Here is a 26,657-nt window from a genome sequence, read left to right as displayed (position 1 = left end):
TTTTTGTGGCCCTCCTCTGGACCTGCTCCAACAAGTCCATGTCTTTCCTGTGCTGAGGGCTCCAGAGCTGGACACAGTACTGCGGGTGGGGTCTTACCAGAGCGGAGCAGAGGGGCAGAATCTCCTCTCCCTCAACCTGCTGGCTGGCCACACTGCTTTTGATGTGGCCCAGGATACAGTTGGCCTTCTGGGCTATGAGCGCACATTGCTGGCTCATCCACCAGTACCCCCAAGTCCTTCTCAGCAGGGCTGCTCTCAATCCTTTCATCTCACAGCTTGTATTGGTACCAGGGGGTATTGATCCTCATTTTAGTCTTCAGTGGCACTATGAATGTCCTGATAAGTCCTGATTAAAAAAAAAACCCACACACTTTGTTTCCCCTGCATGATGTACTCTAAAAGGGAAGCGGGCTGTCAGGAGTTTGTGGAGACTGTGTTTATGGCAGCTTTGATCTTTATGCCAGGGAGAAGTCACGGAGGACTCCTTTTGGTGGAACTTACATGAATCTGCTATAAGGATCAGGCCCTAACAGAGCAATCAAGACCCTTACTCTCAGAATCATTCATTTCCACTTACATAAAGTACTTCCTAAAATCGGAAAGACTCAGAAACTGAGCATTGCATTTGCACGTTTCTGTGCCAGCACAAAATAACATATGCTTGACATGTCTAGAAACATTATGGTGCTGCTTCCATTTCCCGCCAATGACAACTTTCTTTTCCTTCCCGATTTTAGATTTTGTGAATTGTTTCGGTGCAGGAAGAGGAGGAACAGAAAAGTACTTTGGTACCTGGGAAAAGAAAGTGTTTAGAGTAAAGAGGCAAAGCATGTGTTCTCAGGATCAGTTGGCAGAGGAGGCAGAAAATACCACAGAGCGTGACACAAACTGAGAAAAGATTTTGTACTTGCTTTTCATTTGTTCTCACAACAGATGCATGCTGGTCTGACTCAAACACTCTATGAAGTAGCAGCCATTGCATATGCTTCCAGATCTATGGCAGCCTGGCTGAAGGCAAATGCACTGCTAGCTGACCACAAGATGAAGACTCAGCACAGTGGCTACAACCAGGGTAGCTAAACATTCTCAAAAGTCCCACTACAGTCTGCAGAGCATAAAGGTCCTCGCCCACTGCCTTCAAGGCTAAAATTGCTTTCACTTGTCTCTGCTACAGGCAACACTGGGTTCAAGGTACATAGCAGCATTGATAAACTTGGTATTCAATTTCAGGAAGACCACAAATGGAGGATCCACCCTTCAGACAGGTTCAGATTTGGGAGACAGTCAAACATCTGAAAGATTTGATCCTTATCTAAATGATTCAAACTCTGAGCACCACACAAGTCTGCACAAACGGACTGAGCTCCCTAGAGAAAGCCCTTTCTCATGAAATTGAGTATTTCCAACCCTGGGTTGGCAAGAAGTAACATGAGAGCAGACTCCCTTGTGATATTTTCATATTTCTGATTCTAAACACAGCCAAAAAAACAGAGAAGATGAATTTCAGTATATTATCTGAATTTATTAGACATATAAATTATTTTAACTTTTTTCTGATGACAAACTCTCTATTATTTTTGAGCACAGACCCAGTAATCTTGATGTATGTGATGGCTCAACTTTACTATATGCTTTAAAGCCTAGCTTCTAGGCATTGAGTGTTCACTTGTTTCAAAAATAAATGCATCACATGAGAAAACTGTCCCTTCCTTCCTTCCAAAAAGTTATCTGGGTCCAATGGCAGACCACTGCTCAATAGAAAGGTAACAGTAAGACCCTGCTGACATTTCTACAACAAGAAATCCTCTGCCCATTACACTATTGGCAAGGTAGCTCTAGCAAGAGTTGGTGGGAATTCACATATTCTCAAAAGTCAAAGAGGGACAGGCATCTATAAATCTCAGGGTCAGTTTAAACAAAGTAATAAAGGGCATAGAGTCATTCTCACCAACCAGGGAAGCCAAAACAGTTGGATATTTCCCCCAAAATTTAATGAAGGTGCAACCAAAAGCAGAGATTAACATACTCCCTTGACTGGCTATAAGGAGAAAGCCACACTTTGGAAAAGAATGATGAGAGAGTGTGCGTATTTATATCCACCAGCTACAGGAATAAAAAAAATAGTATTTTACCCAGAGTCTGATTCCTGAAGAGGCCCACAGTGGCAAAAATAGGATAATTGTAAAATAATAGCTTGCAATGTTCTCACACTTTTTTTTCCATGCTGCTAAAAGCAATTCACTCAATCAGCAGTTGGCTATCACCAAAATTCCCTCCTTCATCTCTGTATTCCACTTAGGGAGTAGCAAATATAGGGCACTCAGCTCATAACTTTCTTTTTTTTCAAGCAAGAAAATTCTTATAAAAATGAAATAAGCCTCTGGTTTAATGGCCATCAACTGAACACAATAGCTATACTGGGAACAAGAGATCTTGAAAAAATCCCCTCCATGACTATAGGGCTGATTTTCTCGTATTAAATGATCGTGGCGTGATTCCAGATGCAGAAAAGACAACTCCTTCAGGATGGTTTGTTCTTGATTTTAGCTAATCCTACCAGACTATAGACTATTCTGTAATAAACCAATCAGCATGGGGTCTCCCAGGCTGCAACACCCCACTTCTCAAAACTTGGATCCCCACCCAGTCACGCAAACAAATCTCGTCCTACACGAAGGCACACGTTTGTGCACCCACTGCTAATTTCCAGAAAGCCTTTACCACGAACATTCTGGGAAAGTGGTTATCTTCCATCTGCAGTTTCTTTTTTCAGCTGGTCTTCATAATCAGTTGGCTTCCCCGAATGCCTGTTGATCACAGTCAATATTTCTATAGCATGATCTATAAGACTGCTTTAACCTGGCATGAGTCTGGATGTTTTCTAATTTTTCCACAACCTGTTTGATGAAAAGGTCATTCCTCCCAGAATATACCAGAGTGATCCAGCCTGAAAATAATTCAGGACCAAACTGTCTCATTAAAAACAAACAAGACTAGTTAAAAATAGAAAGAAAAAGGAATTATATCTTGCATTTATTTTGTTTTAAACACATCCAGCAGACACATCTGCTAAATCAAGGCTAAAGAAGTTCAGTTTGGGTTTATAGAGCAAAAAAAATCCTGCAATTACAAAGACTAGGTCCTGTATAGCAGTCATCTGTGCATCTCTTCAGGCACCCTGTCAGTAGGGCAGTTTCTCCTTTCTGGAGCATTATTCCATCTCATTGAAATAACTAATTCTACTATGCCCTCTTGCAGTTTCCATGGACTAGATACTCCTCCCCTCCTCTCAAACTACTCTGTGACGTTATTATGCAAAATCAGCATGTTGTGCTCCATCTCGAAGGCAGCTGTGGTCTTTGAGGATTAAGAAAAGGTGCAAGGTAAATATTAGATATATTATTATTACTTTAATTAGCTGTCCATCTACTAACATCTCATCACTGAAAGCATTAATTTAAAATCAGGCTCTACCAACTTCCTGCTCCAAGCTGCCCATTGCCTGCCAGAGACATCAGGAAATTAACTGGAGCCTGAGGAAATGGCAGACAAGGGAGGACTCCCTGACCACATGGCGAACATTAACACAGAGAAGAAAGGGCCCCTTTCAGAACTAACATCCTGGTTTTGCGGATCCCAAGTGTTTCATCTCTCAACCTACCGCCTCATTCTTCAGAAGCCCCAACATCTGAAACATGTCTAGAAACAAGGGATGGATGGAGTCAAGTCATTCTTCTACCAACAGCTCCAAATACTGCCAGCACAACGTGCCAGAGCTGTCAGCATTTTGCCTTTCCTTCCCTAGTCCCTCCACAACAGTCCACCAAAATGAGAAGCATTTCTGGAAAGCCAATGTAAAAGTCCATGCCAAAGGAGCAAAAGCCCCAACTGGAGCACTGGCTAACAGTCCCAGAAGTACCACCTGACCAAGTTGTCGTGAATTTCACTTGAGCTAGCTAAGTTTACCCATAATTTGCAAACATTCTCAATTCATAAATCAGTAACGATTCAGAAGCGATTATTGCCGCATTACATCATCTTCTAAGAACAGCATCACAATGCAGCTGCTTGCTACATCTGTATTTTATGGATACTATCCACAAGTCAAGGAAAAATATTTTCTGCCAGGACTCACCAATCATTAACATGCTGAGAGAGTAAAGGTAAGCTAAAACAAGGAGTGATTTACCCTTCACCTCTTATGAGTTATGCTTCTATATGCTTAAAGCTCCAAGTGAAAGGAGCCTGGCATGGCCTTTGAAACAGTTAATTTGAGTTTCCATCCCCAAATCCATCGTTTCCAATTTGGCATGATGGGAAGATTCTCTGCAGAGGTGCAATATGAGTTGCTGCAATTCAGGACTCAGGTGCTTGGCAGGCAGCCACATCCAAAGCTCAGATAACACCTGGCTGTATTGTCCTGCCTGTAGCTAGAACGATGATTCTTTATCTACCATAAGTTCAAGGGAAGCAAAAATGCAGACACCTAGAGAAAAAGCATACAACAGATTTACAGAAGCCACTGGATCTTGAAACCTTGCAAGAAGCACTGAAGCAATCGAGTCTCATGGTGTGGTGAGGAGGCAATCAGCCTTCTTCAGAATCTCCCTTTCTCTTGCTCTTGGGTAATCTGATTTTCCTATCAACAATTTTAATAGTATTTGCTGAATCAAACATACCAGGTTTTCAGGATTTTGCTTTAAACAGTCACGTGATTTGTGTGCCTTTTTGAGGTTTAGCTATGTAATCCCCCTTGGCAATTTTTCTATCAGAGGTTCTAATACTTCTGGAGACAATATCAAAATTATGCATATATTTATGACTACGTACAAAGCTGGCATTATTCAGCTGCAAGTCTGTAGCCAAGAGAAGAATGGAAACTCCCTAAACCAAAGATGATATTAAAAAAAGTAATTTGATCACACAAGGTCTGGTGCATCTCAGGTTGCCCTTTTCCCAACCCAGTCCTTCTGTTATATGCCCATTCCCTGTGGACTGACACATACGGTCCACTGCTTGATTCTCGTACCCCTGCCCATATGTTTAGGCTGCTGTTAATGTCACGTAAGAGACTAGCTGGAAGAGATATGCTCCAAGGAAAGCTGAGCCAGAACATCCCCCTTTCTCCACAGCCAAGTGTGCCGTGCTGCCAGCACATCTGCTCCCCACCAGGCCTCAAGGTTATTTTGGGACCTGCATCTACATTAACCGGCGGCACAGCACACCAACAGTATGAAACACAGTGAGGACCATATAACTGAAACCTGCAATTCAGGCACCAGCCAGCACAAGGGCAACTTACCTGCCCAAAACCAGAAGGCAGATCTGTTTTCAAGGACATGAGACCCTGCGAGGTACTAGCTCCTGACGCACTGACCTGGAGCAAATGGGCATGATGGAGATCCATAAGGAGGATTTGGGGGGCGATGCTCCAAGGCCCTCCCTCCATTTTTGGCTGTGTCTTTATCGAGGCAAATCTGCCAGCAAGACAGTATGGCTTGCAGTGACTTTAGGCCGTTGATGACCAGCCATGGAGGGCACCTGGGCCACAGGCCTGTCCCTCTCCCTGGCAGAGACACTGAAGGCACCTCACAAGTCATCTTCTCCTTGGGTGAACAGGGGAAGTCCACCACCCAAAGCTTGGCCAACCCACCATGCATGGCTTGGAAAGGGGAGAGGAGCGGGTGACACGGGGATTAGCTAAGAGGGCTCAGATGAGGAGGGAAGAGGCAAGTTCAGCAGGCAGCAGCCCCACTTCAGGTGCAGGGGGTCACCTGGGCTTGGCAGCAGCACGCCTGTCCCTTTCTAAAGCAAGCCAGAAGGCTTGCTTTAAAAAAACCCACATTTTCCTTTTTATCACTGTTTCTATCATTTATTTGCCTCAGGGAAAGCTATGGTCAGGTGCAGCTTTCAGTGAAGACCCCGTCCCTGATGGGCACTCGGCCTCTAACTACACAGGGAGCCATTTATGCCCCGCCGTGAGGAGGAGCTGCCTGCCTGGGCACCTACGGCCGGTGAGGCAGTGAGCGCTGCCCCGGGCTTGCGCACGCTTTCACAACGCTCCTAACTCGCCCCCCCGAGCACAGAGGTGTTTAGGGGCAGTAGATACCCCAGTGGGCTCAAGCACCACCAACCCATCCCCAGCCTCACCACAGCCGGTGGGCAAAGCCGAGCCGTGCCAGCCTGCAGGGTAAAGAGCGAAATACGGGGAGATGTGCCAGAAAGCCATCGCTGACAGACAATGTTTAACCACTTCTCCAAACAGAAAAATGAGAATTGTGATGGCTAAAGCCGCAGGAGGCTTCACCCCCTCTTCCCAGGGACACACCACAGCATTGCCTGAAGTTTGCTCTGTGTCTTCCATGCCTAGAGAAACACTCACAGGCTCCAGAGCATGGCCGCTCATCTGCACAGCCTCATGGCCACCTCCTGCAAGAGCATACCCCTCCTTCCATACAAACCTTGCTCATTTATGGCCTTACATCCATCCCAGCAACAACGCTATTACTACAAGAGGTATTTGCTCAATTGTGAAATCAGTAAAGACTGCACTTATGGAAACAAAATAATGAAAATCCTGAAACATGAGTACCTCAAACTCTAGGAAAGTTCAAGTCTCAGGCCCTTCTGCAGACTTTTACCAGCACATCAAGACACAATACTACCAAGAAAAGTAAATAGAGAAGAAGATACCCAAGGAATAAAAGTGTTCATTTAGGATCCATCAGCAACAGCCTTTCACATCCGTCAAATTTCCCTGAGGGCTACATTCCCCAGCCAAGATCCTCTCTGCTGGGTGTGGTTGGAGCACATGGCAGAGGTGTTGCCTGACCAGGACCCAGCCCCAGACAAGACTTGGGGCATGCGGGGCTCCAGCCACAGCTGTGCCCACAGCCCTGCTCCCCCAGGGAAAGCTCTGATTTTCAGGAAGATATTCTGAGAGCACAATGAAACTGTATGCTGAAAGCAAGTGTTTTGCACTGTTACTTATGCAAATACTGAAAACACCGGGTTTTTCCCCCCCTCATAAAAACATTTCAACAACAACAAAATTGCTGTAGCCTTCCTGCAAAACCAACAAAACTCGTGCTCTCTATAAAGCCACAAACTGTGTTGGAAACTGTATAAAACTTTAGTTTGCATAAGTACATTATGCTGTTGGAGCCATTCTGTACCTCAAGGTCTGATCAGATCGCAGTAACTAACTGCAGCTGGATGGTCTGTGATTTACACATTATTCTTCACAGGCACATAAAAATAGATGCTTAGACTTTATTCAAATAAAATTTGGCTTCTACATATATAAAATTTCGATGCCAACCTAAATAAAACATTAATCTAGCATGAATGTATATCCAGTCTATTGTCTGAATGGCCTTTCTGTTCCTCACCTGAACAGAAATATGCCTTTTGTTTGAAAACAAAAGAGGCATATTCCAAAAACATACAGGTCACAGTTCTACCATTGCATCTTGGATCATAACAGTATATAAATTAAAATAGTTTCCATTTGTTTTCACTGGAGAGAGTATCCATTCGTCTTTTTTGCCAGTCTTCACACTCACATATCAAATGGCTTATAAAAGCATTACAGCTGCTGATTGAGTAAGAATTAAGCGCAGCAACTAGTTTCCTAAAATATCATGTGTTTTTGACACTTCTCATTTCCACTCAGTTGTCTGTCATACAGACTTACTTTTGGGACAAGGAACACCTTCTAATACCCGTACAAAACCAAGACAGAGGCTCAAGGTGGGTGGATTCTTTAGGCTCTACAGCAATATCAAGAGCTAACAGCATAAGCCTCCACCCGTTTTCACTTACAAAAAGGAGATATATGTCATACTAACAAGTATCAATCAGGGTCCTCACCCAGGGAAGAATTGCCAGATTTTCACCTATTTATCAAAAACCCAGCTATTTTATCTAAGAAGTAACTGAAAGAGAACCTTTGAGGAATGGTGTTAAATAATTCTCACAGAACAAACAGCCTGTAACAGAAAATCAGTTAAAACCCTGGAAGGTCTCCTAGTAAGTACTAGGAGTACTACAAAAACACCACACTTTACACGACAGGAAAACAAGCAGACAAGACTACTAAGACTTCTCCTGCATCCAGCTCTGATGAACTGTCACAGGGGAGGTCGGGTCATCCTGTAGCCGACAGTGTGCCAATAATTTCTATTAAATTCCGGTGGAAAAACTCAACATCCGGGGGAAAAAAAAGAAGTTTCCTTTAGCTATTATTTCCTTTCCAAAGATCACTTCTTTCAACTAAAAGGATGGGGAAGAGGAAAGAAAGAAAGGGACCGGGTGAATAATGCTCCGTGACTAATAGCCATGGTCTGATCAGTCTGAAACAGCTTCAAGTACCCATGACCTTTTGAAGAGCCACAAGTTAGACACTGACAAAAATGCATAACGCAAACTCTCACACCCCCTTTCTTTTATCAAATGGGCGTTAGGATGAATAAGCTGACAAAAACAACATGGAAGTAATCTGCTGAGTAATTCCTTTAATATTCCACCGTGGGTTGGCTCTGAGAGTTTGAGGCACACAGCTACAAAGGCGCAGTGCTGACTGTATTTCAGATGACAAATTCTCATTAATCGCACGCAAATACTACGTGTTGTTCCACAGCTTACACAAATGTTCTCCTGGAGCAGCACTTAAGTCATTAACAAATCGCTGAGCCCTCCTGTATATCTCATTACACAATCTCTCCGAGAGGACGTGAAAGCTCTCGCCCGACTGCTCCACAGGTCCCACTACTTGTTATTATCCTATGGGACTGCACTCAGTGCACGCGTTCCCCACATCATTTAAAGGTCTTCAGTATAAATTCTGCTTTCAGAGGGTGGCACACCAGTTAACAACTGTTGGGGGCTTGTTTCCTGTATGTCTTATGTCAATTAAGACAAATCCACCCCAGGCTGTGGCATCATTAGATCAAGCTTGGCAAAAACCTAACAGTAGTAATAACAACATCCAACTCTAATATAGTATTTTAGGACTTTGCATCAGCAGATCTTAAAGAAGGTCACTAACAGTGTACAGAGGGGTGCAATATTCTTCTGTGGCTCTTCCCTTCAGACCTTCACCTGCAAGGAAACTGCTTTAGCATCTTTCATATTGTTGGACTATGGAGATATATTCCACTAAAGAAATGCATACTGGTCCTGTGTAAATGGACATGTAGTGATTCCCATGAATATAATTAAGTCCCCAATAGACAAAAATCCATCATGTAATTCTTGGGGGGGGAGGGAATAATTCACAGGACACAGTTGAGTCTTTTTCAACTCACAGAATATATAGCAGTCATAGTCATTATTCCCAGATTAGTTTAGCCTTTGAAGTTTCATATGTGTTTATTCCAAAAAATCACTGTTCACACAATGAGTTTGACTTATTAATATCTATATTAAGTTATTAGAATTACATAAAATACTAGTTTAGTTCTTGAGTAAACAAGTACACAATTCTGGTTCAGATACTGAATTTCTTGAAACAATAGATGTCAGAAAACAATATGATCCATTCTATATGAAAGAAAAAATACTATGCTGGTTACATCGTGAATGCACACTGCCAAATTTTCAAATGATTGTATGATCAGAAAAAAATGCACACCATTAACCATAACTAGTTAGCAAAGATAACTCAATAAAGCTTAATGAAAAGTGCTCAAAACTCCCAACTAAATCATCCACTAGCTGTAAAAATCAAATCACATTTACTTAGATGCCTAAATATTATTTAGTCAGCACTCAAGAACATTATTCTACCTTGGGGTAAAAGCAGCTTGGGCTAAAGCAAGAACTGTGATTGCCACCTAAACCTTTGGGGAAAGTCTGGCAGTGCATCCAAAGTCCACACCTAGCATGTGCTTACGTAAAGCAGAACCCTAAAATCTAGATGTAACAACTGAAATATACGCAAAATTCAAATTCAAATTTCAGATCATCCCTATCTAGAAGGAAACTTGTTTAAAATTGTGAGCAAAACTCAGGATCCAAAAACAGTGAAGAGTCACTATGTGAACTTCGTGCAGCTACAGGACTGATTACAGAGCAGCAAAGCAGAGCTCTGAGGTACAGCGTGAACGGTGAATACTGGAAGCCAAGGCCATTACTGTCCTGGGGAAAGTTTAAGCATACCTAAAATAACATTGTGTCAGTACAACAAACTGTGGGCACCCTCTCAGTTGCAGACTTGTGAACAGGAACAAGAGGCCAAGGATGAGAACAAAAAAGGGATGGGGAAATGAACGTCTTGGAGAGGCTCTGACAATCCTGAAGATGAGAGGTGACAGGAAAGATTTTGAAGAGAAGTAAACAGAGTGGAAGTCACAAACAGGAGACCTGACAGCCAGAAACTGTTTGGATTTTAAATGAGCTCAGTGGGCAGAGAAGGGGAAAGATCATTGAACTGTTACCCATGAATGACAAGGATGGAAGTGGAGCACTGTGAGAAAGACGACATCCAGCATATTTGGCAGCAATAGCTTTAGGAGGGTCTTGAACAGAGACACAGTGGCAACTGATCCTGCTTATTCTCTGACATGTATCAAAGAAGAAGGAGATGAGGATAAGTGGAAAAGTGTCCAACGTAGGAGAGGAGATGAAGAAGAAAGAAGAACTAGAAAATTCAGCAAAGACAAGAGACGAAAAACCCTTGGGCATGTGCAGAATTGCTGATGAAGTGTTTACTGATGAGTGGTGAAAGAATCTCATACCAGCTCAGCAAGCTGGGAAAAGCACCTCAAGACTGAAAAGGGGCGAAAACAGTCCCTAGAACAAAGGCAGCAAAAATGCAAAGGGACCTCAATGCATTCTTAAGAGAGCATTTTTAGTACAGCATGGGGAAGCCAAGGAGTCCACGAGGGATACAGAACCAATTCCTTTTTTCCCCCCCAATGTGCAAAAGATATGTTTCTTCTCCCATGCACCCCAAATAACAAGATCACCTTCTAAGTGTAAAATTAAGCCTCTAAATATTTGGGGAGGACATCAGGGATCTAAGGGATAGGAGGACCTAAGAAAACTCATGAGCTCTGGCTAAAAACCTTTCTAACTCCACAGGAGAGGTCTCAGCAAACATCAGCTAACATAGAACCAGTGAGGGCTAACAATGGCCAGAAGCATATGCAGTGCTCCAGTTGACCCACCATGCAATGTTTGCTGAAGTACCACAATTCTGTTTCTCAGACAACATTTGCTAACAGGTTTCACACCCACTGTTTGCCTCCTCAGAGTAATTTCAAAGTGACCCTCAGAAGATGGATCTCAAATAGGAGGGCTGAGACCACTAGTCTCAGTTTTCACCACCGGCACTGTAACACACTTTGCAGCGGAAGAGCCAGGAGGAGCCCTTCAGTTGCCATCAGGCCATTAGCTCCAGCGTGACAATGCCAACACCTTGTTATTTTTAAAGTGTGTAGACTCCCCTGCTCTGTAACCCCTGCTCCCAGGTGCTGCTGGGCCTGCACTTATTCAACAGAGGATGCTACTGCTACTGGGATTCAGTAATTCTGAGCCTTGTCTGCCTATGGCAGGGCAGGAGGTTTTAAGCAGAGTCAGTGAGCCAGGAAGGGCAGAAGTGAGGGAAGAAGAAAGCTCTGGTTTCTCTAACAAGAATGCCTGTGTTAGCTGCTGTATCTGAAAACTTGGCTCATATTACTCCACCAGGAAGGCTTATGGGCAAACAAGGTAAAGCATCTATAAACACAACCATACTAAAACGCCCAGGCTAATGCACCTGAACATGCCACACAAGCTGCACTGAGCTGTTGCAGTTAATAAAAGCATCTTCTCTCCTGATGAGTCTGCTGGCCTCTGACGGCACCCTGTGCTGACCACTGGGCAGGAGCCACCTCCACCCTGATCCAGCAAACCCCACTCCTGAGCAGCCCAGAGGGCTTGCTACACACCGTGACACAGTGCTCTGTCCTCCTACCCACCACGAATGAACCACACTACGCTGAGCTAGGGAGAGCAGATGCCTTTTGCTTCTATAATGGAGCCCCTCAGCCTTATATAGATTAAGCACCCTGTAAGAGGAGCACTGGAAAATACAAGATGGTATTGTATTGTATTAATGTCACTTAATGGTAACTGTCAATGATCATGATGGAATAAATATGGAAAAGGAAATTACTGTAATTGATTGACAGTTTGGAAGCTTCCACATATGATCTAATGAGAGAGACCTGTGAGAAGCTGCCGCAGTAGAGGCTATTAATGCAAATCATATGCACCATGCCTGCTCCTTGAATTATGCAATGCCGTGTGAATGTCTAATCTGCTTCACCAGGCTTGCCTCTATCCAGAAAAAAATATTCCACTGACATGCTGATTAGTATATTAGGAGAGTTTCAGAAGTTCAGTGCTAGAGCAGGTGCCATCGCAGTGTTAATTTAGTTCAGAACAAAACAAACAGGTCTGTACAACCATCAAAATCACTACATAAGTCTACAAGATAAGTTTGTCACAGCTGATGGGAATTTGCAGGAATGCATTGTGATACATGGTAGGAGTTAACAAGTAGATAAGGAGGGTATCACTTTTCTAGGAAACTACTATTGAGGACTTGGGAATTGACGACAAGGAAAAATGTTTGATATAGCTCCATGATATGTTGCATGGATTTCCAAAAAGAAAATTGAGATAAAAGAAACAGACAGGAAATTTAGAGGAGATAGTTGGCATATTTATATTGCAGTAATGCCAGAGACACACAAGGGCAGCGTACAAACGCAGTAGAAGACAGTATCCATCCCAAGCTTTCTGGGCTGATGTCATTGTGTTTTTCCTCTAAAAATGTATTTAGATCAAATACCATTTAGATCAATGATGGAAATTATTTTGATGGAGTAATCACAGTCCCTTGGGACCACTTGTCCTTTGCACAAAGCTGTAACACAATTAGCACCACAGCATCTGCTAAAGGGAAGCACAGATCTGGACCACAAGAGACCTCACACAGTTTCAGATTAAGCTTGGGGATGTGAAGAAAGCTTGCATAAAGCCTCCTGTGCCTGTGCTGGCTGTCTTTCCCTCATTTCCACCAACACAAAAATCACTCAACTTTAACAAGAAATTGAGAGAAGGCACCACAATGTATACAGGGTTCCTCACTACTTTCTAAAAATAGTCATTTTACAAGTCTGAAAACTAAATGATAAAGCTGAAAATTAGCCCTGTGTCATTCACTCTAGCTGAAACAAACACTCAGAGCAACCATTGTACCTCAGTATCACTTGTATCAAAGGATCACAGACTAACTCTGTCTAAAAAGAGGTGGAGAGCCCACAAACCCAGTCACAACAGTAAAAAATGTCTGAAGAACAGCTTTGTCTCAAGATGGCCATTGCTCTCAGTGTGCCAGCAAAGTCCCCACCCTGTGAGAAACCTTGACCTTTTATCCCTGCCTAGCACCTGGCAGGAGACGGGAAGGCTTCATGCAGGGCAACTGCATGGACTTGGAGGGCCTGGGACAAAACCAGGCTTTCCAGGTGAACCAGTGTTGAAGGCACTTGCCTTGCTTCACGTAGGGTAAAGAAAAGCATGTTTCCCCACTCCTCCTGGTCATGAGAGGCCCTGAGCCACCTCCACACCTCTTCCATGGAAAACAGGAGAGACACCGTGCAACAGATCCTCAGGATCCACTCCGGTGATTCATACTGCGTCATTGTTTTGCATCAGTTCATCTGTAAATCCCAATAACAATAAACCTTCACTTTTGTGCAAGTGCCAAGATTTCATAGAATTATCACTTGCGCAGCAACAATACGAAACAGCCCCATTACAGTCTAGGCTTTATGGCACCCAGATACGCCCTGGGACAGATGCTGACAGCAGAGCCAGAGAGATCTTGAAAATAAGTACAAGGAACGAGGCAGGGTTTCATATTTGGCAAGTTAGCACTGGGGAAGCAGAGATCCATGTGTCATTGTACCATTACATACTCTTGTAGGGAAAAGATGCCGAAAGGCCCCCCTGGATTCAGGCATTGTTACTTTACTAGTGTTATTTGCAGTGCCACATCAGCTGTACAAATGCGGCACAGGGAAAGAGCACCCTTGCCCCAAAAGACTTGCAAATATTCCAGCAGTCCTTCAGTAGAGGACACTAATTTCCTGAGATGGGTGCAATGATCAGATGGGAGGAATTACATCTGGGCATTATTTCTGCAAGCAGATGACAGGCTGTCTCCACACACAAGGGAGCCCATGGGCCAGGAGCAAGCTCGGAGCTGGACACCAGGCAGTTGGGCTCAGCAGACCCCCAGGTGCAGAGACGCCTGCTTGGGACCTGAGCATCAGCAGCGTGATGAGTGGCTTCACACTCAACCCTAATGGACCACAAGACTCATCTTTGCAGGGAAATCTCAACTCTCTTCCCTTGGAATAAACGTGTTTAGAAGCCAGGGGTTTAAGATCCCTTCACAGTGATTTTAGGGAAGAGATAAATGTATGTTTGTAAGCTCTCAAGAAATCACTATAACTTCCTGGCAGCTACAGAACATCCAAGGAGGCTGCAGGCACCCTGAGACCTGCAGACCCACAGCTGTGGACAGGAACACCTATGCTGGCACAACACATTTTCCTGTTTCTTCCCTTTTTCACACTGCCCCACCTCAGAGGTTACTTTGGAAAGGCAAGGGTTAGGGATGTTTTGATCAGACTTGCCTTGTTAACAGAAAGGATAAACTCCATACCATTTTGATATTTTGAATTCACACCGCAAATTTATTAAAGTTTTTGGGGGGTTGAATTTCTGAGGGGGATGTACAGTACAGGGGTGGGGAGGGATTCTGCAGGAAACAGAAGGCTTCTCTAACCTTGAAGGTGGTGGGGTTTTTTGCCACCCAGAGGACAACAATTTCAGATTTTTGAAGAGATTTATGTTTTCAACATGTAGAAACACAGAGGGAAAAATATTTCGTATGTGTTCAACATCCAAGATTTCACTATTTTACTTGCAGAACAAACTAATTCTCTCTGTGCTTACTCAATGGGGAGTTTGCTTTTGGGCAGCATACAAAGGCAAAAACCGGGGCCGGATTTCAATTTCTGCCACAAGTGCAAGCACACGAGGACTCAGACTGCTGTGCAGCTAGTAGCCTGCCTTGAATTTACACTCTTCTGACATCAGGACAGGCTAAGCTTCTGCAGGAAAACAGATCTTATATCTTAAACACATTGCACACCACTCCACAGAGCCCAGTAATGAAGGAGGATGGTATTAACATTCCAATCAAAACATCCAGGAGGACAAAAAGGAGAACTGGTACTTCCAGTGTCAACTCCAATTAGGAGGAAATGGAAGCCACAGATGAGAAATAGGAAGCATCTGTATGTGAACGCATATTTAGCTTTGAAGCTGGTGTGGGAATATTGGCTTAGTCCTTACTTTCCCCAAGTGTTATGTCATCTCATGTGTAATGTTGACACTTACAAGGATTACTTATTAAATAATTCCTTTACAAACAACAGGGAATAATTCTGGCCTTTGATATAGACAGATTATGATCTCAGATGCTACTATAAAGATTTACATTCATCTGAACAGGCTAGGCACATTAAGAATCAGGGAAAATATATGAATGCAAAATATGGAAAGCAAACAAGAACAGGAAAATCAGAAAAGCCATGCTGAGCCACAGGTTTTAGTACCTGAGAAAGGGAAATTAAGAGATCAAATCAGACTGCACCAGTCTCCAATTAAGTAAAAATTGTGTTCCATGCCAATCTGGGCAGAAGGCCTTCATTCTTTACCCTGTCCCCCCTTTTTTTACCCTTTTTTTTTTCCTTTATTTTAAGTAGTTCCCCATTCTGGGAATGCAAAACAAAAAACGGTTTTAAGAATAGCCTGCAGATGTCTAATTAACCTGACACTGCCCTCCAGCCAGGCACAGCCAGCTCCCAATTGCCTGCAGGTGCTTTATCCAGGTTGTGGATGAAGCCTGGCATGACACAGAGACTCCCAGGCCAGCTCTGTACGGGTGCAGCGCTGCACGTACACTGCTATCCTGCTCCTCTTAGTCCTGGAGCAATTTAGCCTGTTTCAAACAGGATGGAGCCTGACTTAATAAGCTTTGCCAGGTCTGAACCGGCTCTGAGGAGTCAGCCTGGATACTGCTGCTCTCCTGGAGAGCCAGGAGCACAGCACACTGGCACCCACCACCACCTCAGGCTCCCAAATGACTTCCCCAGTGCTGTTTGTCCCAGGAGGGCTCCTTCTTCGGGCACAGGGATGGAGGAGCACAGCCCACCACACACAGACCCTCGTACCCCACCCAGGGTGCTGTGTCCACCTGTGTGTTGCAAAGCGCCCAGCAACTTCTCCACCATCCAGGGTGTCTAGAACAGCAACAAAGCAGCTGCTGAGCTGGCCATCACCTGTACCCCAAGTGGTTAGTGCTGCAGTCTGTATTATAACTGATGGAGAGTCTGAACTCAGTGCTCAAATCAGGCCTGAAACAAAGCTGCAGTTGATGCATCTGGAGAATCTGGATCCAGTATCACAGTCCAGGCAGATGCTGCTTTGTGGAGAGGCAGGAAGGCTCCTGTAACATTTTACTGCAAACTTGGGCATCTTTCCACCTGAAGTCCTGAGTGGGCAGATGATTCCCCCCTGTTACAGCACACCTCAGCTTCAGGGAAATAGTCTTCCAGGTCACTTTGGCACCAACCTTTTTTAACTATCCTTTCACTAGGATGTTTTTTCAAGCTGTCTCCATCTGAGCATCTGCTATAACATGGATGTGGGGGAATGACTCCTTTAGAAACAAGCTGAACCAAAAAACCTAAAACAGCACTAATTTAATTTGTTTTCTCAAACTGCAAATCCTGGTACATGCTTGAAGCAAATGAGGCATTAAAGCCAAGAAAACGCATTGAGGCCCTTCAGCAGCACTTCCTTCAGAGGAATGAGAATGGGAAAGGCCCTTTTCATACTGTCCCATTGTCCTGGCCAGCCCTAGGTGTTCAGCCCTGGAGCTCCAACTAGCAGCACAGTATGGGGTTACCCAGGGCAATGAGCTACAAACAATTTAAAACTTTTCCATAAATCTGAAAAACAAAGAGGCTTTTTATCTCTGCACTGAAAAGAGTAAACGAGCAGAGCCTCCATCCCCAGAGCCCACTGCACCAGCGAGATCAGAGCAATCAAGCTGATGGTCTGACAGCAGACCTGCAGCAGGCAGCCCTGTTCTTACAGCAAAGAGAAATCGCTCAAGAAATCCTTCGCAGCTGCCTGCTACAAAAGGGGAGGCCCTTCCCCCTGAACCCCAGTATCCTTCCTGCTGGTAAAAGCATGCTGCCGCTTCTCCTGCTGGTCACGCCAAGAGGCACAGCTCCCTCAAACCCTAAGGGTCACAGCAACATGACAAGGGCAGAATAGGGCCCACTATTAGCCTCTTCCTGAGCTTTAAGAAGTTCATGCTCTTTAATAAAAGGAATCAAGCCAGAAACACTTTTTTAAAGCAGCAAGTGGAAAAGCAAAGCAAGAACTTGTTTCCAACCTAGAGTGTGGCACAGAGGAAAGAATAAAGACTGAAATGACTGAAAGCCTGCAGAACATTTTATAGAACAGTTATTTTTCCCCCCAACAATGGTACTCTGTCCCTGACATGAATCAAAAATGTCACAAGGCAGTTTGGTGAGGCTGCATGTGAATGCTGGGTATTGAGCTGCAGCAGCTGCAGGCAGACTTTGTGGTTAACCCTGTGAGACTTTCACTACTACAGCTGGCTTCGATTCTGTCACTGCGTCCGAGCAGCCGCTCCTTCCCACTGCGCTGCTGCTAAATATAATCACAGCCTTATCAGTGTCTGTGTTTCATTGCACCACAAGCATCACAGGACCAGTTCAAGGCATCAAATTAAGAGATATATTACATACAAGTCTTCTTTCTTTTAAGGTCTTTAGTTTATGCTTTATATACTTTAAAAACCTAACAGCCCAGAGTGACCTGAACTCAGACCTGTGCTTGTTCAGGGAGTATCAGTTCACTTTGCAAAATCATGAAGAAAAGAATAAATCATCTTTGCCTAAAGAACATCCCTCCCTATGCCATTTTGAAGCCTTCTCTCTGACACCAGTACTAGGAGATCTGTTGCCATTCCTTTACTATCCAAAGCATTAAGATAGGCTACCCACTTGCATTTTTATCTCCATACTATCCAGCCCTACAACAGGACACTTTTCCTAAAACTTTCAGCATAAATGATGCTCACTGCTTCTGCAATGCCAATGACAGAGTCCAACAAGACAGTGAAGTTAAATTAATGAAAAGCAAATATTTTATGTCTCAAGTGCCATGAAAATTTCTGCTGTTCTTCAGGCTGTTGGAAGTCTACATTATTTTCAGCTTGCGTCATATAAGTTCCTCTTCCTTGCAACATGCCTTCACCACAGAAGAAAAGGTAAAGAAAGCAGAGCTGGAAAGAGAGGTGCACAGTTCTCCAGACACACAAGTCTGGTTTTGCACAAAAAGCTTCAATTTAAAAAAAAAAACTTTAAAAGTTACACTTTTTAACAATCTGTAACCAGCTTCAACCACATCTTCCCCAAGACAGCATTTTCAACAGAGGTCTTGACTAGTATCTTTAAATAGGTTCAAAATTGTTCTAGTGACTCTGAAGTAAACCCTCATGAAAAAATATGGAATTGGTTTTAAAGTCTAATCTCAATTTAGTCAATTTAATCACAATTTAGCTTAGTGCAGTAAGTTGCATGCACTTCTATGTACCAGTGCAAGTCCTTGCATACTGATTTGTTTCATTACAGAGGTACAGGCTACTGCAAAGGCAGTATATTGGACCAGAGCACTTCTAGACTAGATTCCTGTGCAAAAAAATAAAAACCTGAAAATCTTGCCTTTCACCAATGGATTTATACACACACAGGGATTGACTTATTGGGTCAAGCTTTTATGCACTTGCATCAGCATAAGCCCACAGCCAGGTTAACCAAGTGGAAGATCTGTTCACTACTACAGAAGTGATGTAAAATAAAAGCCCTATCATCCTCCACCTGGGGTATTTGCAGGAAGTTCTGCTGGGGTCCTACTTTCTGATTGTGTGAATTTTTCCCTTACAGGGCAGGCTTGGCCCTCTGTAGAATGAAGGCTGCAGTCCTAATAAATATTCAGTGGCTTTTTGCCACTACATGCATCGTCATCCTCCCCCAGCTCTATCACCTTTCTGACACCTTCCCCCTCAAGCCCCCTAAAGTGCATCCCACTTCCCTGCAATCCAGTCCTTTGGCCAGGCCAGTATTGTCTTCCCAGCACAAATATACAACAGATTTTTTTAAGAACAAGGCGCAAGAAGATACATATCAACTTAAAACAGAAGGCCCTTTGGATTGGCCTCTCAGAACACCAAGGCATGCACACATTCATTAGCAACAGCAGCAGCCACTCCCACTTAGTTCCCAGAGTTTTTAAGAGAGTCAAGAAAAAAAAAGGGCAAATTCCAATGCAATCAAATTGCTTATGAGCACACACTATGTGTACAGGATGGCAGGGCAGCCAGGAAAGCTCCTACTTCTCTCCATCACCCTCAGCCCTCTGCTCCACCTGACTGTTTTAGCCTGGAGCATACCTAAGGGCTACAGCACAAGCTGCCCATGAGAAGAACAGCAACATGAAAAGCTTCATTGCATCATTAGGCCACAATTTGTGCTAATCCCCCACATTCTGTGGGAGAATGTAAGCACCTAGGAAATAGCCTGCCTTTGAAGAGGAGAACTCATGGCTGGATTTAGACCACCTGTCATCCTTTTCCTTTACTTAATCCCTACTCCATCCCTCAGCCCCATTTTCTTTACACTAGGAAAAAACTAAAAGCCTTCCTTCCCTAATTCTAATGCAAGCCTCCTGACAGCAAGCAGTATTGTTTTACTAAACCTTGGCCAGGCATGGCCCTTTTTAATCACACAACTAGAAAAATTAATAAAAAATAGAGCCAGAGCAAGGAAGAACAAGAGAAAAAGGGAGCCTGGGCTGCACACAAGTGATCAAAAGTGGAACATTGTGCCATTGTAAAACATGGGCGTCTGCCCACACCAAAACCAGCCCATGGTCCCCAAATAAAAAGTGAGAGACAGGCAGAAGGAAACCCTCATTGCAGTGACAGGGTGAAGCTCAGGAGGGAGGTCCCCAGCAGGCACCCCGTCTCCCCCAAACCCTCACCTCTCCATCACCTGCCAGGGCACTGGGCTATGCAAAGCTTGGAGCTCAAGAGGCAAGCACTACCAGAGGTTTCCTGATGGATGTAGGTGGTCCTCTTCTTTCTCTCCTTCTCTTCCTCTCCTTGATTTTGGCTTGGCAAGCAATGCTTTGCCATCCAGGAGTGCGGTGTGTGCTGCAAGGGCTTCTGCCTTTCACACAGGAGGCAGAGCTGAGAGCCTGACTTTCTGCTGTCCAGAAACCTCCTGCAGCATGTGCTGAAGAGGAAGGGTGTTCACCCTTTTACCCCAGCCAAAATCCTGCTTTGATTAATTGTATCCAGCAGCCCAAGCACTTCTGCCTCTCCTCCCTGTCTTTATCAATAGATGCCACCCACCACCCAGCCTGGCCCAGGAGACACAGGTGGTCAGCACCAGTATCACCTCCCCAGCACCTCAGGTGCAGCAAAGAAAACATCTGTAATTGCCCAACAGCTTTGTTGCTATTCTTGAAATTATCAGTGCACCTGAAAATTATCAGCCAAGCAAGGGAAGGATTGCAGGAATTAAAAGCAGGTGAGTCACAGCTGAACAGTACTGTCCCATCCAGGTGTCAGCATGAACCCACACTACCTTCTAGGGCAGGGTCTGTCTTAGTAGTTGCTGAGGGGAAAAAAGACAACCATTTTCAGATCATGCATCTTCAGAAGACTTCTACATGCCTTGCAAAATCTTCAAGGGCTAGGCAGCCATTTGACTATATGAGTTTGGAGCTTGACACCACAAGGCTCTGGCCTTTTCCATAACACAGTGAAGCTGTCTTTTTAGTCATAAAAAGGATTTATGTCACTTGACTAGCCCAACAGCTTTGTATTACTGATACTCTTTAAGCTTAACCTTACCCTGTGCTAGTGAACCTCCTTACTTGGAAGTATACCATACATATATTGCTATTCTGTCAGCATAACTTACACCTGGACTTACACAATGCAAGCAAACACTAAGATCAACACCCAAAAGCTGTTGAAATAAGTTATCAGCATTCCCCTAGGTCTCCCTTTTCCTTAGGCCCTGGCTCAGACTTTTGCCTGTGTATAATTTTTCAACATTGATTTACCCTTTGAAATCAATGGGGCAACTCATACAAGTCAAGGCAAAGCACTCACAGGTCCAGAAACTTCAGCTCTGCAGCATCAGTGTATGAACTCAAAACAAGTGCTATCATTGCAAAAGCACGCTTTAAGTTCACACCCTCCACAAGGGCAGGAGATGCGTATTGCATTATGTGACCAAATTACCTTTGTAGATGCATAGAGACTTACATTCCATACAAACTCTACAACTTTGGTCTCACTAACAGGTGTGCATTATGCATATTTTAAAAAGACTATGAAATAAATGATTCCAAATTTAAAATATTTGGACAATTATTTATTGGAATGCATAGACAGGTGTCTGCCTCTGACTTTAAAATCATTTTTCTGCCGTAACATAACATTTTAGAAGAGCCCAAGCTTCATCACACAAACTTCTCACAAAAACTGTCTTGATCAACTGTACACTGCCTGTAATGAAAGCTTACATTTCTCTGTAGATTTACCTACAGTAAGAGCAGTGAAGAGAGGGTTAGCATGTGACAGAGCTGCATCAAATCTCTGAAAACTTTTGCATTTCAGATTTTTTTTTAAAATTCTTTTGAAACAAGACTTTAGTCACCACATTTTACCCCTGTTTGGCATTAAAACTGGATTGTCCCTCAGCTACATTCTAATCTGGTCTGAGATTTCCCACATTTTGCACACTCTGCACAAAAACAATTTACGGTACTCTGAAACAGCCTAGACAAATTATGTTGCAAAGGTTTCCTGATACAAGTTTCAGGGAGAATATATCAGCTAATCAAATGCAAGGACTATGCCTGAGAAGCAAGAAGTTCATCAACAGTCATAAAAAGGGAAGAAAAAGAAGTTTTGTTCAAACTTAGTGCGGCAAACGTCTGCTTAAGCCTCTCTATGGTAACAAGAATCACTCAAATCCATGAGTGCAGCTCAGCAGTATCTGCAGGGATACTGATACCAGTAAAGATGCACCCTTGCATCTACTTGTTTTAGTTCTTCTCACATACTTCTGGAGAAAGAGCAGCACAACCCACTCTCAGAGATCAGCTGCTAAAGAGTGTTTCTGGTTGGCTATTAGTAGACAACACCTAACAAGGAAATCTTAATGTGAATAGCCATAACTGCAGGCTTTCAGGGGGAAGGCTCAGCTTTTTATTCGGTAGGTGTCAAGTGCCTGGCATCATAAAGTTGTGGCTGGTAGCCAAGCCTCCTAGACATCACTGCAAGATAGATAAGTAGCAATTAAGAAAGGCCAGAATCTCATTGAAATCAAATTTTCCTATTGAAACAAGATAACAAAAGAAAAACCAATAAATCTCTATTTCAGTGGATTTGGGATTTCACAGGAAGCATTTCCCTGAGACTTGCTATATTATTTCTCTTTTATTTAACCTTACCAAATTCAAGGGACAGTATGGCCAAGAAAAATACCTGCATACAATGAAAGTCAGAGAAAAGTTTCCTTGCTTAAATGAAGCTTGAAAGGCAAAGAGGGCAAGTGAACACTCTGTTTCTTGCTACTTCAGATCAGGCAATTTGCTTTCTGCCAGCAGTCACACCTTTTTGGACCACCTTACCATCAAAGGAAACTCCAGCTCTCTGCTCTGTTTTCTAAAGCATCATTCACTTCAGTGACTGGGAGGAAAAATGACTAATTGCTTTGCATGGTTCCCACCCCACCACCCCAGTTGCATGCTCCTCTGACAAGCTCTGCCAGTTCAGCCTCAATCCTGCCCCAAGGCTGGTACCTTACCCACCCAAAAACGGTCTTCCCCCATACTCAGCTTCTTAGGGCAGAGGGACCTCACTAGTTAAGGTGCTCCTAAAAGGCCATAGCTGGTCCTGCAGCTCTACCACAACTTCCCCAGTTTGGAGACTTACACTTGATCACAACCATTTTTGTTGTAATTAACTGGTAACTGAATGAGCAACAAAGCCAGAGTGAGATCTCAGATCTGCTGCTGCATCCATCCCACCACCATTGAGAGGTTTTGTTTCTCATTAGGACAAGTATGTCCTACCATCATCCTCTGACCTGCACTGCCCTGTGTAGAGCTGATTTAAAGGGAGAAGTGAGCAATGTCCAGATTGAAATCCCTTTACTGCTCAGCTCCAGGCTGCTTGGCCACAGCCTTTCCAAGCTCCTTCCTCAAAGGCCACCATGTTTATGGCAGTGGCCTGACCACCCAGCGTCCCCCTCTGACCACACCACCATCACGTTACCCACTCATTGTCCCGCTGCCATTGCCCTGGTTCTTCTGCAGAAGAGCCACAACAGCACTTTTCATCCCTGAAATACACCCCACAAATGGGGAGCACAAGTCAAACAAAAGCTACAGACACTCTGTTTACTAGGGAGAAAGATCAATGGTCTTCAATGAAAGGACAGGAAGCTGATGTACTCACTGTAACTTGTTGGTGAAACAGTGAATAGTGCTATCAGGCTGACAAAGGCTCCTTTTTTCCCTCCTCTTACTTTTTTTTATATGTGGAATCCAATGGAGAGAGTTATCATGTAGTTATCAACCAACAGGCCATAAAATAGGGAACATCAGCAAGTTTATTCAACTCTTGTTTGCTCTTTGAGAGAGTTAAACAAACCTCAAAGTGCACACAGAAAAAAAAAGAAAAATCACACATGCAAAAAGACAAACTGTTAGGATAAAATAAATAATCAAGACAGATGATGGATCTGAGGGATTAGCAAGCACATTTGTTCAGCGTCTTCCCTGTGTTCAGGGTGCATAGAGCATCCCAATGGATTGTCAAGGAAGAACGTGGCCAGTGGCCAACCTATGGAAACCTCTCCTTACATCCCTGCAAGGCCACTGCTGTGACAAGCTAGCCCTTCGGGCCCTATTAGAAGCACTACATCTGGTGTTTAAATGATTAGGCCCTTCTTCAGGTACATCTGGAACACTCTGGGATGCTCTAGTCTAGTCACCATCTACACCGTGGCATTTACCAGGCACCATAAAAAGGGAGCTGTGCCCTGATGGAAATACCACTGGATTCAAGCCTACTCATAGGTAAGGAGTGTGTTGTCCTTCCACAGACATGATCTCTCTTCTCTTACCAACGTTTTCTCCGCATAGTAAAACAACATTTTGCAGCTACTTATGGAAGTGTTCTTAAATCTCTGGATGTTTTTAAAACATGGTGATATGACTGACATGGGAAAGGATGCTGCTGGAACAGGGGTAAATATGTATAAACATTGTCTTCCGCCAGCACCTTCAAACTATGCAAATCTGTCATACAACCTACATGTATGTGTTTGGCTGGAGCATTACAAATACACCTGAATATTTAGGTATATCCCATATATTGTACACACAATATGCATCACATGCATGCATAGATCTGCAATGCTGGTAAAAAATTAAAATGCTATCATACAACTGATGCTAAGTGTTTTGCAAACACGAGAAGTGAAAATCTTTTTGATCTCCCAGGACTCCTTCACAATGTCCTACATATAAAGTTTCAGACTCCAAATTCAAAGTGAAGCTTAGCACAGGGGAAATTGTGATTTTCCTTGAAGGCTCAAAGGAAAATTCAGGATTATATGAAAGACATGAGGTTAGTTATTAGCAATGTTGTTCTTCAAAGGCCTATAGAAACTGAGAGGACTGATGTCATGGGAAAGCCAAGTAATTCGTGAAAATGTTTTTAAAGTTTAACCCTTTCTTTCATTGCTTTTGAAGAACTGTAAGGAGACTTGATGATATTTCCTTCCTGCTTGTTTTGTGCCAGAAGTAGGATTCCTTGGGCTTATCACTTGCAGTGAGCCTGTTTTCCTACTTAAAGTTTCACAGCCCCATTTTATACATTGCTATAAAGCTGATACCTGCAGCAGTCTATCCAGCGAGCCTGAACACAGCAACACAACAGCAAGAGCTGTCCTCCTCACAGAGCACATTGCCTATTGCAAAGCCACCAAGAGCCTTCCAGTTCACACTAACCTTCAAGGGGTCTCCAACAGCCAGGCTTGCAGATGTGCATCGAGTATGGCCACTCTTGTTCATTCCATGTGAGCACCATTTGCTCAAGCTACTGTCCTGAAGCTAAATTAAACCAGAAGCATGTGGGTATTACACTGTTTGGCCCTAACATGAGCATGCTTGAAAAGCAGATGGGACACCTTGCAACTGCCCTCCACCTGGTTACCCTCTGACATTGCTTGCAGCCAACTTGTCTTGCACAAGATGCACAGAGGGATGCAAGGGCAGGTCTGAAGTAATCTCTGACCCACATTCAGCTTTGCCTACCTCTGCCCCCTGTGTCAGGCCTCAACAGAGCTAAAAAGAAGGTAAAAGCATGCTGCTCCCCCACTATCTGTGGCATATGTCCATACACATGGGTAGCCAGAACTTGGTTCTCTTTCTGTTCCTTCTTCTAATGAGAGTTGACATGCCAGTGCCTCTATTAGGGTTGCTTGCACAAGGAATAGAGAATGTGTAACAATGACTTGCTCCAAATAAAACTCACACAATCCTTTACTTAATACAAGAACTGTTGCTTCTGCTAGGCATTAATTTCAAATTCTATAAACTCCTTGGCATGGTCCTGGTTATATGTCATTTCAGTTTTTTCATCAAACAATCACACAAATCAAAATTACTATCTTCCAGATATAACCGAGATGCATTTTGTATCTCTATAGTGTAAAAAATAGAGATTCCTTAACATCTCTGAATGGGAGTGCTCTTTCCAGAATAAGAGTTTACTTGACAAGGTATTCAGCAACAGTTATTACACTTTAAGTGTATATCCTGCCTTAATCCAACAGAACTTCCAGCTTTCTTTTGGAGGCATAACAGTTGAATTGATCTTTTATACAGGAGGACAAATTTAATTTTCCGGCTCCGATTTGGAAAAGAATGCCTATTCAAGACAGCACTTAAGCCTCACGGAAGTCAATGGGACCTAAACACATGTTTACAATTAACCATGTGCTTAAGCGGTGGTCTGAACTTGGTGAATAAATGTGAAGTCAGTAGGTCTGCTTGCATAAGAAAGAATTACCAGTCTGGGAGAGAATTACAGAATTTGGCTATACAAGGCTGGAGGATTAGTAACAAATGTGTCATTCCTGTAAGTAATTTACTTAAACCAAAGCCATGGCAGAGTATGCACTCAGATTAATTTGAGGGACAGACTTAGAAAATAATCATCAACCAAGGACAACTGTAAATTTGTAATAATATATCAGAATCACCAACTGACTTTCAAATGAGCTCTACAGAACCAAACATCCCGCTTGGATTTAATGAGTTCCAGCCCATTTCAGAGCTAGGTTCTGACTTTACACAGAAAACTGAGTAAGTAGCAATGCAGGCCAGAGAAGTAATTGTGG

The sequence above is a fragment of the Phaethon aethereus genome (genome assembly GCF_964289735.1).
Source record: "Phaethon aethereus genome assembly, chromosome: 2".
Lineage (NCBI taxonomy): Eukaryota > Metazoa > Chordata > Aves > Phaethontiformes > Phaethontidae > Phaethon > Phaethon aethereus.
This window is presented reverse-complemented; position numbering follows the sequence as displayed.